Source organism: Mchenga conophoros, linkage group LG13 (genome assembly GCF_057382185.1).
Source record: "Mchenga conophoros isolate Kocher_MC1m ecotype Shallow Benthic linkage group LG13, M_conophoros_male_GT1.1, whole genome shotgun sequence".
Classification (NCBI taxonomy): Eukaryota; Metazoa; Chordata; class Actinopteri; order Cichliformes; family Cichlidae; genus Mchenga; species Mchenga conophoros.
Window position 1 is genome coordinate 4,975,983 of NC_140538.1, and position 14,000 is coordinate 4,989,982.

The window sequence follows — 14,000 nt, forward strand, 5'->3', positions numbered from 1 at the left end:
AAACTCTTTGATTTTCACTACTTTTACTCGTTGCATCCTTGCTGTTGACAGTGTTATCTGGAAACATTATAGCCCATGAACTACGACTCTTGTCAGACCTCATCTGTCAACCATTCCATCATCATTGCAAACAAGAGGATGCCCAGGGAAGATCCCTGATGGACCTCCACCTTGAACGCATCTGTCACTCCTTCTGCACACCTCTCCATTCTGTCTCTGTCCTCATACATTTCCTACACCAGGCTCACATACTTCTCTGCCACTCCAGACTTCCTCATGCAGCACCACACCTCCTCTCTTGGCATCATGTCATTTGTTTTCTCTAGAGCCACAAATACACAGTGCAACTCCTTCTAATCTTCTCTATATTTCTCCATCAACACTCTCAAAGCAAACATCTCATCTTTATTGCTCTTTCTCAGCATGAAACCATACTTCTGCTCTCTGGACGAACTCTAAACAAGCTAAACTGACTTGTGAATTGTATTTTGCAGCAACAGACAGATGGCACACTGCAGCTATATTTTACTGGTGGCAAATGGCCTTCTTTCCTGAGGCATTTTAGCCTCTGAGCAGTAGCGAGTGCCCCGCTGCACGATTGCTGATACTTTTGGGCAGAATATCCATTCGCCAATTTTGTTTTCTATCAGGATGCATTTAAACTAAATTCAAGTCTTCCACCCTCAGGTAGGACTGCAAGCTGTATCGACTTAAATATCGAATCCATCTCTACTGTAAGTGTCTCCAGAGGGGGTGGAATGACAGGGAGACCCACCAAACCCTGCATCTCCACTCTCCATTAACATAGTCAGCAGCTGTGAAAGGGCAGAGCACAGGCCGTCTGGAGATTTATCAGAATGTCACCGTACGCCACATTAGTCCTGACACCACGTGCAACACACACAAATATGCACACATTTGTAGCTGCCACACTTCTGACCCCAGTCAAGCAAGGGTCAAACTGATATGTCAGATGCAGTCATCTTTTTCCAACAAGTCACGAGAGGTAGTGCACAAGTGTGCGGGTGGTATTGTGTGATGTGGGATGTTCTTTTTTCAGTGAATGTGTTTGCACATGCATATATTTGCATATATGTACAGAATTGTGTTTTCATTCCAAGTCGCTTGACCAAAAGCCAGAGGTCTACCAGCACCTGCGTTTCCACTCTGAGAGCAACCCTCTGCACATCAAAGGCTACCTTTTGCTGTGCAGCTTCTCAAATCATTAAACACTCTCTTTAATCACACACAAACACACACCTTTGGCTGCATCAGTACTTTCAGCTTTAACAGTTCCTCCTGGAGGGATGCTGCAACCACTTCTTCAGTTTATATTCAAGGTTAACAACCAGCAACCTTGAAAACGTCTACATTTTTCTTTTTTTCTTTAAATGATTGCATAAATCGCTGGGGAAAAGGTTATGGTAATATTGTATCAATATCTTGTTGTTGGTCTGCCTGCGAGTCCTGCATTTGGGTCCACTTGTCTCTCTCTCTCCATATTGCAGCTCCTGACAATAGCTGCATTTGTCAGCACATCTCTCATTTAAAGCATCACCAGATGGATGTTTTTGTTTTTTTAATCACCCACTATAGTATTTCTTTGGGTATTTCGACACAGAAAAGCATGGGGATTACCTCAATTTCAATGTCAGCCTCAGATGGCCACTCCAAGAGCAGCAGTTTTTGGCATTTGCTTGAGTTACCTGATTTGTTCATTTTTCAGCTCCTGGGGGCAACACCAAAGCACACCTGGTGCATATCCCTGAGATACCACTGACTTTGAAAAATTACTTGTATCTGACCCCCTGGGAACGAGAATTTGGTTTCTTGTGCAAACCTTATGTTTCAGAGCATTAATGAGGCTGCACACAGGATAAGTGCAGAAAGTGTGTCTGAAAGCCCCTCACAAATCAGTCCTAATTGTTGACAAAGAGGTTTTTCCTCAGTATGATGAAGAATTGAGAGGCTTTTTGTTTATTTTTCTGTTAATGTAATAAATTAGGCTGCTCTGGATTAGGAAAAACCTTTCAAATTCAGATTATCTTCATTTCTGCTGAGCCCCAAAAGCCTTCATTTTACATTTTTACTTTGATGTGGTCACACAAATGCACACTTGACTGCCAGACTCACATCTACAATAAATCTCCCTTTAAGCTCTTACTAATGCAGACTTTGTGTGTATTACCAAGCGACTTCACTAAGCACCACTCCTTTGGTTAAAGTGATACAACACAATGTCTTAAACACACAGGATTTAAGACATTGAGTCACATGATACTGGACCATGTGACTGAAAATAAGAACTAGATTTGGATATATTTTTAACAACAAGGCAAGCATTATAATAAAGGGTGGATTTATACATACTTTTTTATGAAAACACTGAATATTCCTGTGTTAGCATGAGTGCTTTAAGTGTTAACATCGTTGAAAGAATGACTTTGCTGATCATGAAATAACCTAAATTAATATACAAAACGAAATGAACAGGCTAGAAATAAAAGCTTTATTAGAAATTGTTAAATGGAGAATTCTAATGAAACTTTTATGTTATTGTTTCAAATAAAGAACATTTAAAATAATGTTATTTAACTCATTGTCAGATGCCAATGAATAAACCCAATGAAAAGTAACATATAGTATCTTAACATATGACACCCATTATTGTTTAAAGTATGCTTTTGGTTTCGAGAAATATACAATGCCAACACTGTATTCTGGTGAATGTTGTGAGCAAAGGAAGGTGCACAGTGAGCTTCACTACAATGATAAAGCCCCAAAGAAAAAAAGGTAATGTGCTGCGCAAGTTCTGCAGTAAAACGGTGTTGCGCTCAGCACATTTAAGCCACTGGGGAACAGAGTACCACAGACATGTGCTGACCAGTTCAAGCTATAGTTAACGACCAGCAACTGTGATAGAGACAAAGAGAATTAAAGGAGTGCATAGAATCCAGTTGAAGCATGAGAAATGAAAAAAAAAAGTGGGGAAAAACTCAGGAGGGCTTTCTGTTTTGTTTTGATCACTTTTTTCATCTTAAAATGATAATTTCTTTTTTTTTCTGTCAACTTTGTGACCAAAAGATACAATTGCCTTCTTTTGTTATATTTGAAAAAATGCAAGTGATCAAAATCAGTATGAATATTTAAAAATCTGTTACATTTTCCTTTTACTTGTCAAACCAGATAAGTATTATTAATGGAAAAACAGATGAGAAGGAAGTAATAATTCGTGCAACTCATTCTTGGTTTCAATACTTTGCTATTATATTTTGCTTTCCGTAGCTGAATTTCCTATGAGTATAGTCAAAGGAGCTTGGAAAGAAAAGCGTCTGGACTTCTTTAGGTGTCCTTGTTGACGTTTCACCTCTCATCTGAGAAGCTTCTTCAGTACTAAGACCAACTGGTAGAGAGTCCTAGATGTTAAGCCCTATGGGAGGGTCCCCAAGAGGGTCACTCCCATAGGGCGTGGATGGTCCATAGAGGATCAATTGGACCATCCAATTGATCCTCTGCTTAATCACACGAGCCAAGGTGTGAAAATGGGTGTGGGTCACAATCAGCCAAGGTGAACCCATTGTGAGCACTAGCCCCACCTTATCATGTGATTTACTGAGGTCAAATGGCTCAGAGTGTGAGTGGGCGTTAAGGCATCTGGGAAGGGATTCAAAACTGGATCATAGATGGCAGACAGTTGGTGTCGTAAACCACTGCCTCTGTTCAAAGATGGTCGCTCACAGTGGACATAAATGGCTTCCTTTACTCCTCTTTCAAACCATCTGTCCTCTCTGTTCAAAACGTGAACATTGGCGTCCTCGAAAGAATGACCTTTGTCCTTTAGATGCAGATGGACAGCTGAGTCTTGTCCCATCGAGGTGGCTCTTCTATGCTGAGCCATGCGTTTATGAAGTGGCTGTTTGGTTTCTCCAATGTAGACATCTAGGCATTCCGCGCTACACTGTACAGCTTACACTACGTTGTTGAGTATAATTTCCAGTATTTCTGTCACACTGGTCTTCACAGTTTGAGATCATCTTAATCACAATGTCTGCACCAGTATAATCATCTTTCTTATAGCTGCCCCAAAAACTTAGTAAGAAGAAAAGCTAATACTCCAGACTGTTAAAGAAAAGAGATATTTTGGGGTGCTAGATTTTTGTATTTTGACACGTATAAATATTCACTTGTCCATCATAATCAATGACTTCAGGTGTTCAAATCACTTCCATGGCCACAGGTGCACAAAGCCAAGCACCAAGACATGCAGACCCATTCTTTCGAATCATAATGTGGCCTTCAGAGTAACTCAAGAGCAGTGTGTAAAGAGCTTCATGGAATGGGTTTCTTTGGCTGAGCAGCTGAATCCAAGTGTCACATGAATGCAAAGTGTCAGATTCAGTGGTGTAAAGAACGCTGCCATCGGACTCTGGAGCAGTGTAGTCAATAGTCAGTCAATATTTCGTATGACCACCTTTATTTGTCATCACAGCCTGAACTCTGTTAGGAAACGTTCTTGTACATTTTTTCAGAAGTCTTCAGGAATTGACTTCCAGAGGCCTTTTGGCTGCCTTCTTCCTCCATTCATTTATTCCCGTCAAATTATAGATTTAAAATTGGTTCTTTGCTAAGTCGTCTGCTATGTGTAGACAAAACACTGACTCATTCCTTGTTGTGTCCCTATTTTATGCTTTAGTGAGTCATACATCACTGTTAAGTGACTCAGAAAATAAAAATAAATGCTCTGAAATTGGTCGGGTGCAAGTGAAAATGAGACAAAAAGCAGCCGATGTCCAAAGAAAAACTTTAAAAGACCTTCAGAAATCCTGGAGGACTATGTCTCAAGGCTACTTTTAAAAATTACAAGAAAGACTGGCTCCTTGGAAGAAAATATTTAAAAGATGGACCTGGCTTAAAATTTGGCACAGAACTGTCTTGGAGAGATAACGTTTCTCAGATGTCTTGGAAACATCTCAGTATCCCAACAGAAGAGCTGGATGAGGTGGCTGGGGAGAGGGAAATCTGGGCATCTCTGCTTAAGCTGCTGCCTACACAGATCTGGATAAAAGGTAAAAATGGATTGAGAGATATTAATGTAACATTTAAAAATAGCAGTAGCTTTCATTTAATTTTATTTATATATCAGGAGTTAACATCAGTCATTCTCAAAGCAGTTTATACTGTAGAAACTACAATACTACCGAGATAACCAAAGAGAAATTTGTTAGCTATCTAGGAGATATGAAATTGTGAACTTTAATGTTAAGTCTCAGTCTCTTTATGTATCCCTTTCATTGCTGTTCTGTGATGTAGCCATTAAACAACACATCCTCAGTGACTGAGACAGAAACCACTAAAAGTCCTGACAGTTTGTGGCACTCAGTCAAGCATAATTCATTATTTTCAGCTCTTACACAAGCAAGCAAACCTGAACGACGTGTCACTTACCATACAATGGAACCCCTGCAAACAAATGATTGCACGAGTTCCCAATGAAGTTATCAACTGTTCTTTCAGTTAGAAATCAAGTGCGACGAAAAAAATATATTGGTGTGTTGGAAAGAGGTATTTTTTTAAACAGAGCTTCTAATGATAAAAATCTTCTGGAAAACAGTCTACAGAAATCCATTGTACTCTGTGAGCTTTCTTAACAACAGTCTCCACAAAAAAGTAGTTATTATATATAAAATATATAAATTCTGTATAAACATTATCTTCAGCAGAACTGACCGAACGAAGACATAATCTTATTTTAAATCACTGTTTATTTGTTCATAGTAGACATTAGAGAATAATGCCACAATTAATTCCTGTTACAAGAGGGAAGCACTAATTACTGTCAGGGAAATGTCATGCTCGTTATACTGGTTTCTGTGAAGCCAAGATTTTCTCTGCACGATTTGTTCCAGAACAGATAAGAAAGCAGGCTGCTGATTTATAATAAGCAAGCAGGATTGTGTACCCCCCCCCCCAACAAAAAAGAATCTGCTGGTATATTATGTCAGATGTATAGATCAGTTTAACTTCAACTCATCAATCTATGATCATATGTGATGCCAGCAGTGTCGATACCGCACCAGCAGTGTGGGTTGTTGGTGAATTTGTCATCTTATGATCCATAGATATCTAAGATGTTCTCTCCTACACAGTCATGTGGGAGGTATGGGGCAGTTATGAATGACACCTTTAGGCTCAGTTATTTTTCTGCCTCGTCTGGCTACGTCTATCACTTCTCACTTAGTTCTCTCAGCTTTAAAAGGGGTCTGTGCACAGAGGGACGGTTCAGTGGATGCGTTGTCACTATGCCCAGAATAGAAATTAGGTTCCATAAAACTGCTATTATGAGCTTTTTATATTATATAAAATGAATTAAGTGGCTATATATTTGTGAAAGGAGCCTTAGATGGTTATCAGCCTATAGAAAATTATTGCCTGATTCTGAAGAACCTTTCTGCATCGTTTGTTTTAGTGTTAAATCGCTCACCTTTAGCATTTTGCTTTTATCTGTGTGCTTTTAGAAAACTCCAACTGGAAACAGCCAAGGCCTGATTCTCAGTAGTAAATACTGTAAAAGAAAATATTGCTTTTCTCGTGGATAAAACCTTGTGGCTTCCTCATGGTAGTTTGGGCAGAATGCAAAGGAAATCATACAGTCACCAGTCCTTAGCTGATACAATGAATAATCATACTCAGTGACACCAAAACATGCAAAGTGGAAATACTGTTTTAATGAATTTGACTTAAACCGAATGACTGAGTCTAGAAACTTATTAGGAAAGTGTCTACAGAGGTTGTGGGCCATTTTCCCATGGACTTCTAAAGGATAGTGAGTCCCATTTCTAAAAAGTAATGCAGTGTGTTTGAGAAAGTAATTCATTATACTACTCGTTACATTACTTTCATGTTACTCTATAAAATTGCTGAAGCACACTGTTTCATAATTACCATTTAACAATATAAACCAGGCTAAAGACCCACACACCAACACAAATCCCTATCCTAATGAGGACACACATGAATATTCTCAGTAATTAGGTATGAATACAAAACCTACAGGACAAAGGAAAAACGAGCAGAAAGACACTTTGAAGCGATCGCCCTAGCGATTCTACTCATGAACAGGTAGAAATTGAGGCTGCAGCCTGACTGCTATTCGGTTTGTTACCTGTTGAAGTTCAGGGTCTGACTGCTGGGGTCTGCAGTCACTTAGCTTTTACTCTGTTCTTGGTTAGCTTAGTGTTAGCATCCTGTCTGGCTAGCTTAGGTACTTGCAAAGAGTTAAAGTTGTGTTAGCAACTTTAGCAACATTAGCAACCATCACGCTCTCAACCTTTTACACAATAGAAATCAAAGTCATGTCCATATCCACACTGTAGACTGCCCCGCTATTTCTGTCCTCCAACAAATCAGCTGATAGTGAAGCAAGTGGAACCAATAATAGGAATCAACAGACAGACTAACATTTATATTACTGGCAATTTGATTCCCATCCCTATTAATATGTGTAAAAAAAAATGTTAACCACAAGTAACTACTCTCGATTATTTATGATTATTTTGTACCTTTTCCTGAATGATACATTTTGTTAAATGTATTTAACTTTTTAACTAAAATAACAAAAAGCATTTATCAAAAAGTAAACACTTATGTTATTTAATGTTATGTTATTTAAGCTGAGTTCACTGAGGCAATCCTTTGCTTTCTTCAGCCCATACAGCATCTTACCTTAACACCCATAAGCGATAACTGCTAACAGTCATTCAATTTACAAAATACAACTTACAACAGATAGTTTGATATAAATTAAAGGACAATGTTGTCTCCTATTTATTGTGATTTCTGTTCCTGAACAACACTAGAGATTTTCTCAGTATCAGGGCTGTAAGTCTTCAAACAAGACTGCAGTCTGTCATCTGTGAGGGCAGGGTAATATTTGAATTTCCGGTAGTTCATGCTTGAGAAAACATACTTGCATCAGTACATTGATCCAAAGGTGCACAGGCCTGCAAAAAATCTTTACGTTCATATATTTGTCAGGATTTATATTTGCATCCAAACATAGATTTGATAGATCATAGATCCGATACTTGGAGTTTTTCTATAGTGACCAATTTGTGTTTTTGAACAAGAAAGGTGTTGGAATAGTGGGATAATGGTGTGACAGAGAAAGACACTAATTCTTTCTACAAATGCAGTTTCCAATAATCACATTTTGTAAAGATTCATAGCTGATGTGTCCCTATTTAAACTGTTATGAGTGTGTGCCTCTCGGTACGGTCATTCTTCTCTTCCTCTAGACACTTTTGTTCAGCACATTTGGATAACTTGTCATCCCCACCATAAAATGTAACTTTTCCAGCCAACTGGTATTTTCCAGCTTTTAATAGGTCGGGTCTTTGCTTTGCAGTGAAGTTTTTACATTTCACATCATTTGGTACAGCCACCAAACTTTGCACCTCAACCTTTTTCAGTTATTCTGTTTGCTATTTGGATGACAAGGTTCATCATTTCCATACATTCTGGAAATAATGTTTTACTGGACAGTGTTTCATGGTCCAAGATGAAATTAAAAGTAAGTAGGTTTCGATCCAAGAAGCTCTGCAGCAAAGTCATAAAACCAGTCTGTGTTCCTTTCATTGAATGTCCTGTCTGTAGCTACTGACAAAATGTGTCTGGAATTTATTCTTTTGGCTTTTAAATAGCTCACAATAGCCTCACAAATGTATCAACTGCAGCCCAGCTAGGTTCGCCTACTTACATCAGCGCTGTCTGCTCAGTATCATTCATGTCCACTGACTCATCACAGGCAATTGAGTATGCTGGAGCTGAAACAATGTCCTCAATTTGCTGTTAATATTTGCTTCTAATTTCATGGCCCTGCCTTTGATGGTATTTGCAGAATAAAAGCATATATTTAATATTTATATATATCAATTCAGTTTTCTCCCTCCACCACATCACCATCACCACCACCACTTAAGGAGGGTATATTTTCTGTATCATTTGCTTCTGTGTCATTCTGTCTGTAAACACGATAGCTTAAAAGGTTTTGAATGAATTCTGATAAATCTGTGTAGGCATGAAGAACGGGGTCATGTTAACAATCCATTAAAATTTGCCTTACATCCACCGAGGCCTTCAAGGTCAACTTAATGATTTATTGGTTAAGTCCTATAACTTAGAAACTATGATTCTTACAAGTGTGTTATGCCCACTTATGTCATCATTAAACATATCATGTCACATTTAACCTCTAACCTCTCCTTCAATCATTAATCTGAAGGTCAAAGTGATAATAATGCTACAGGTGTACAGAGGTAGTTAAAACTATATTTCTGACTGCCGTTGTTTATACCAACACAGAGGGAATGGGGGATTATTAAGGTTCCACCCAAATATAATAATAATAATAATGGATTGCATTTATATAGCGCTTTTCGAGAACCTCAAAGCGCTTTACAATTCCACTATTCATTCACTCTCACATTCACACACAAATATGTCACTTTTGAACCCTGATCTTACATTTAGCCTACATTTCACACCTGCTTTCCTTTCAAGTTGAGCCCAAAGTGCTTTATATCTTTAAAGAAAGGATTACCAAGAGAAAGATAGTTAGTAAGAAATATACTGTAGTATGATATTATATAAGCTCAAGTTATTGAGTAGTATATGTCCAGGGCCTACTCCTACATACTTTTTGTGTAATCAAAGTAAACATCTGTCATGCTACCCTATCTACCCTTTTTACTGCTCTATTTTTAAACATAATTAAAGTAGGTTTAAAAAGCATAAATAAGCCAAAACGAACATGTACAAAATATAATAACATTCCCTAAAAACTAAGACTGACCAGACAGTAGCTACCTTGGTGGAGGCTTGTGCAACGTCTTTTAAATATGAGAACAGTTTCTCTGATATTTTAATCAACAATTCTTTCAGGTAGTCACCGTTTCAATTGCTTTCCAAGTTATATTATTTCCTGAGCTGCTGGGAAACTAGCAGCTGTACTGAGGCTGAATGTACCTTTGCTCTGCTTTCCAAAGCAGCCCAGAAACAATCTCTTTCTTTCTTCCCCAGATGAAAAGAGTGATTTTCAGCTTTTCCTAGCCTAAAGTACTTTCTTTTTCTAAACCTAAATAAGTAGTTGTTGTGCCTATCTACCAGACTCACTTATGAGGATGAAAGCAAACGGCTAGTATTAGAAAAGGTGGTCAAATTTCTACTGACTGAGAGTTGAGTGTGTGTTACTCCCTAGGCCGTCTTTGTCTATAGGAGAAACTGTTCTAGGTCTAAGTTACTTTAGAGATGCTTGTATGGATTGTTTTGGACAGTTGGAACACACAAAGGATATTATCATTTGGTTAGAGTGTTTGTAAAAAAAACGCATGATGTTAGTACTCTACCAGAGTATTAGTATACTATCAGTTTTTGTAGGTTAGTTTGGGGACACTGCATTACAATTTATTTCTACTCCACCTTTAACGAATATTCTATAGCAAACCCTAAGTGGCGTATTTTATAAGTCATTTTTGGAAGTACAATTTTGGTTCACTGAAGGGGTTGTTTGGTAACACCAGACGACGTCTTTTTTGTTTTTCTACGTCTACTGAGTATTGACGTCCACAGAATCTCCTTGTAAGGGCTATTTATAGTCCAGCTGTGGTAGTTGTGGACATCTTTTCAGTGTCAAACATTTTAGATATTGTTTTTATAATGCTTCTACATATATAGCTTTTGTAGTCCCATGTTTCCATAGGGTGGAGGTCATATTTGCTGTACAGAAACTGCACATTTACTTCCTCTTAATAAGCTCTTCACAATAAAACAGGACACTTGTAAAAGCGGACCGTATACAATGCAAATGCTCCTTTAAACTTATTAAACAGATTGTACTCCTTTAAAAGGAGTTCCAACATTTTTAACCTGGTTGCAAACATAGAAGTTTATTAATAGAAATACAAAAACCTTTGAAATAGAATTGAAACACAAAAACCCACATGCACTGAATAAATCTATATGCTAACACCTAATGTTATATGTTTGTTTATAATAATATTCATATGTATAATGTTGATAACAGCAATGTTGATATTAGCAAACAAAAAATTACGTGTGAATCATGTAAATTTCCCACACCAGTCATACACGTCCACATGATGTTCAAAAAATGACCTTGTCTAGAGTTCAAATGTTGAATGTCAAAACTGTGGACCAAATTTGGACATTATATAGACCAGGGGTCCCCAATCCCATTCCACGAGGGCCGGCGTCCCTGCAGGTTTTAGATCTCACCCTGGGTCAACGCACCTGAATCACACGATTAGTTCATTACCAGACCCCTGGAGAACTCCAAGACATGTTGAGAAGGTCATTTATCCATTTACATCAGCTGTGGTGGATCAAGGACACATCTAAAACCTGCAGGGACACCGGCCCTCGTGGACTGGGATTGGGGATCCCTGATATAGACGCAGAATTGGTCATGGACTGATGAACCCAATGTAGATATGATCTGCACGTCTACTGACGTGTTTAGCGGATTAAAACACAATTTTCAATGCTATAATTTACAAGTTACAACCAATTTCATTTAATTACATGGCAAAGCAATTTATTCCTTTTTATGAAAACTACTCGAATGACTAAACATTGAGTATTGTTAGAACATTTATTTTCCTCATGAAGCAATGTGTTAATGCAGCTATCAGTTAATTACACAGATGGAATGATCCATCCTGTTACAGTTTTTAGTCTTTAATAATTGATAACAATTTATGTTCTTCATTCAAGTTCCATGCGCAAAAAATCTACTGTGTTGTATACAACAGCATTATTGGGGGAGATTTTACTCTTTTTGTTTTTGTTTAGTTTTTTGTTCCTAGCGCCGCATGGATGTTGAAGCCTACTTCAGAAATCCAAAGTTAAGTCATTTTCTACATTAAAGTTTCCTTGTCAGCAGTTGGTGAATTTAACAAGGCATACTTTGTTCTTCTCTTCTGAGCATGCTAGCAAAAGGCAGTGGGAGACCTGGGAAATATGAATCAACAGGTTATGAACCTGAGAACGTGATGCCTAATAGAAGGCGTAACAGCACTATAGATGAGGAAAATTAATCTGCAGCTCTGTGGGTTGTTGCTGCTGGGCATCAGTTAACAGAAGTGGCTCATGGGTCTGCAAAGGTTTGAGATCCAAGCACTTTGAAATGTGTTAAATGGCCTCTGGCTACTGGACATTGGGTGGGCGTTTGATTTGTCTGGGTTAGGATATCGACCACCAGGTTGGGTCAATGCAGCAACACAGCAGCGCTACCTTTTATCCGTTTACTAGCCTTCCTCTGGCACCAGACTCCTCCAGAAAGTTGTTGAATGTTTTTGGGCAGTAGTTCGATCTTTATTAGCAGTAGTTCAAAAAAACAAAAGAATTAGAATTAGCTGTTTCCTGTTTTGGAAATCAACCATGTAATCTCTCTCTTTCTTTTTAAAGAAGCATTGATTTTTAGTTGCACTTTTTATATCATACAAAAAGTGTGTAAAATACACGGGCTCCATTTGGTTGTACAACAGTGTCAGTCACATGTTATATTGTATCAAGAATAATGTGGGGCACATGCAACAGGTATGGTGTCTACTGGACATTTTATGTTTTTGGATTTTGAGCACTGGCAAAAACAGCACAACACCTACATCAACTGGATTCAGTCATGTGCAATGTGTACATGTTGTTCACAAGTCAGTTACAAGTGATATTTTGTCATTTTCCCACACGTCAATATGTATCAGTGTGTGTGTCAAATATGCATGACTCACTCATTTTCTGCTCACTTCTTTCCAGAAAACGTTGTTCAAGTACTTTGTTTATTACATTTAAACGTTTCCCAAATACCTATGGAAAGGGATGTTAAGCTGCCACCAAAGGAGGGAGGAAACAATAATATAGGATGGAATGGATGGAGAAATGGAGACCTGCAGATGCAAGATGCAAACTGCATCGTTAGCATTGACCATACAGGAGATCATGCACAGTTTTATAGATAATGTTGTCTAGACCAAAACATTGTGGGGATTTAGCAGTTTAGGAACAAAGACCAAGACAGCATAAGCAATATCACAAAAATGCACCATGGAAGATAATGGTTAATGGTCAAGGCAAGGATTAGAGTAAGGCTAAGGTTAGGTAAGGGTTAAGAGCTATGCAAGTCTCCAGGAAATGAATGTAAGTCAATGCAATGTCCTCTAAAGTGACAGAAACATTAGTGTGTGTGTGTTTCTACAGGGGGGAGGGATTGGTCTGGAGATCCATTACCCATTATCATTCAGGGCTCCCAGGGATTACTGTGGATAAAGCGAGCGAGAGGGAGAGAATAGGGACTTAGCCTCATATCCTGCTGCTTTTTTCACCCTTCTGTCCATTTCACCACAAGGCCATTTGGCTGACAGCAAGGCTTGCTAAGAAGCAATCCTTTAGTGGGAATTGTAGCTGAAGAAAGAGTAAATGAAAACCTGATTAAAATGCTTAATAAATTTGCAATGTGCTTGCAGACCGAAAAGCTCCAAGTCGTTGGTCAGCTCAAGGTCTCGCATTTAATCCTGTACGTCACTGTACAGATAAACTGCCTTAAACTCCTGAAACCACCAATAATATTTGACAGCAAAAGTGGAGTTTCAGCATTCTTTATGGGCATAATCGTATTAGTCTTGTGTATATATATCTATATAAATAACTTGCCTGAATCACTTCATGAGCATTTTGCTCATCTGGCAAAGATGCAGCAGCATGATTTTTTTTTCTAAAATGATAACATATCAGTTGATTCTATATGAACACCTAAGTTTGTGATTTCAGTTTTTTCAGTTAGATGTGCATTCATCCACTTGTCTGTTGGGTAACACCATCTGATGATGACTTTTGTGTGTTTTCACAAATAAACTTCGCACTTTGTCATTCTTGCAGTTTGAAAAGCCAGCACCAGTAGCCTTGGTCATTTCAAGGAAACCTATGCA